The following is a 2,617-nucleotide window of genomic DNA, read 5'->3' on the forward strand; positions in this document are numbered from 1 at the left end:
TTATTAATTTTTTCCGGAAGAATTATCTACGGACTATTTGGGTAGCCCTGTGACTGACCGTCTTTCAAACAATAAGCTGTACGAAAAATGCACTTTCTAGGGCTATAATGGGAAAAATTAAATTTTGTTACTTCAACACCCCTTTAAGCTTCCCTGAAAGTTTGAGCCTTATAACCTTAGCTTTAGCAGTAATAATTGCAGCAGCTGTAATAGTAGTAAGAGTAGTAAAAGTTGTGGTCCGTGCCTAGTGTCTTTAGATAGTTTAACATCCCTCTCAACGCACTAATTCCCCTTTCCCTGCCAGGATTCACATAGTCTGTTTTTATTTATTTGATTATTCTCCTGAACATTCCCCAGAAGTTTCGCCTTAATACACTTAGCCCTAGCCAGCAACATCAGTAGTAGTAAGAGTAGTGGTAGAAATAGCATGCACACAGTGCATTTTGGCAAGTTCAATCCAGCTTGAAAGTTTCAACTTGATACCTTATGCTGTTCCAGAGATATTGGTAGCATCGGCAGTAGTAGAGCTTGCATCATACACATAGTACCTTTTGAGTAGTTCAACGCGGCTTGAAAGTTCTAGCTTAGAATTCTAAGCTGGTTCCTTGAGATGCTTCAGGCACAGCTTTTTGATAGTCTACATGTAGATAGTGCGTCTTGATTAAGTTCAGTATCTCATTCAAAATTCCCTGAAAGTTTCATCTTACTACCCTTAGCTTCAGTCGAAGCGGTAGTAGTAATTACATAAGTACGTATAAAGTGCCTTTAGTTAATTCAGCATCCCTCTCAACAAACCCTGATGGTTTAAAGTTAATACCCTAATCCGTCCCTGAGATTTTGCTGACACGCCCTTTTCACAACCTGCATACGCATAGTGTTTTAGTTCAAATTATCCTCACCTTTCCTTGACACTTTCAGCATTTACCTTAGTAGCAATAGCAATACTAGAAATACATTGTGCCTTTTCGTTAATTCAACATCCCCCTCAAGATGACCTAAAAAGTTGCAACTTAATATTCTGGGTTATTAATAAGATATTTCAGATAGCTCTTTAGAAAATCTGCATGTTTGTTATTTTATGATTTAATTCAACCCCCCCCCCACCACCAGCAACATTCCTTTAAAGTTTCCTTCTTTTAACTTTAGCCCTAATAGTAGTAGTAGTGAGAGCATCAGTATTAGTTGTAATATTAAGCAACCAGTAACTTTCTGGTTAGACCCCCCCAAAAAATATACCCTGAAAGCTTCAACTTAATGCACTAAGTTCTTTCTCGAACATCATTGCTTCGTTCTTTTGATAGCCTGTACGCCCATACTGTTTTATTAAGTTCAAGATCTCGTGAAAGTTTAGCCTTAATTCACGTACCGTTAATACATTTAGTATGGGCATGGTCCCTTTTAGTTAGCTCAGCATCGCCCTAAAAATTTCATGAAAGTTCCAACTTGATACCCCAAGCGGTTCCTGAGATATTGCTGATGCGTCGTTTAGACAACCTGCATGCATATACTGTATTTTTACTCAGTTCAACGCCCACCTCAACATTTCCTAGAAGCTTCACCTTAATCCCCTTAGCCCTTTTGGAGAAATAGGATTAAACATGCCCCCTTCCTAAAAACATATCCTATGTGTAAACGATAGGAAAATTGCATAGCCTACAGCCCTTGGCCCACAAAACTAAGGGGGTTCATGTTATCACCAGAGTTCACCATTGGACCTTTCAACTATGCTAAGAAAAAGGCTATCATCTTAATCCCCTTAAAAGGATATCACCTTAAAAGCTTCACCTTAATCCCCTTAGCCATTTTGGAGAATTAAGATCAAACATGCCCCCCCCTTCCCAAAAATAAATCCTATAAGTAAACGATAGGAAAATTGCATAGCCTACAGCCCTTGGCCCAAAGGCTAAGGGGGTTCATGTTATCACCAGATTTCACCACTGGACCTTTCAACCATGCTAAGCAAAAAGGCTATCTCAAAATTTTGACCAGAAGTAACTGACCAGAAGGAACTGGCTACCCTCCGATCACTCTTGGCTCTTAAAAAAGGCACACGAACTTTCAAGTTCCAAACGAATGAACCCCCTTCGAAATTTCTAAGAAAATTCCTTCCATACGAATAAAGCTTAGTGAAAAAAAATTATACACCGAGTCCACTCCACTCTTTACTTAGGGTAAACAAAAATTCCCACTTCCTAGGACTATAAAGAAAAAAAGGTTAAGATGGTTAGATCATGTTTTAGGGATGACATATTGCTAAAGATTGTACTTTTGGCCATCCATCTAGGGCAAAACGAAAAACAGGCTGTTCAGGAATGAGACGGAATAGGTCATAAGAAGACCCTTAAAAAAATCAGACCTCCATGGAAAGGGCACACACTGGAGCTTTGAATAGGATAATGTCCATGGAAAAAGTGCATAGCTGTTGTGGCCTCAGACTCCTTGGTTCTCTAATAAATTACTATTGTTTAACAGCAATAACTATTACAGATTATTTTAAAATTTGGGGAAATCTTAGCATTACAGGGGAGTAGACTTTCAACCAACCCCATCATCCCGCATTTGTTTACGATCCTCAAAAAAACTGTTGCTTGAATATACCACGGGGAGAAAGAGAAAG

The sequence above is a fragment of the Artemia franciscana genome, chromosome 4, assembly GCF_032884065.1.
Source record: "Artemia franciscana chromosome 4, ASM3288406v1, whole genome shotgun sequence".
In the NCBI taxonomy this organism is placed as follows: Eukaryota; Metazoa; Arthropoda; class Branchiopoda; order Anostraca; family Artemiidae; genus Artemia; species Artemia franciscana.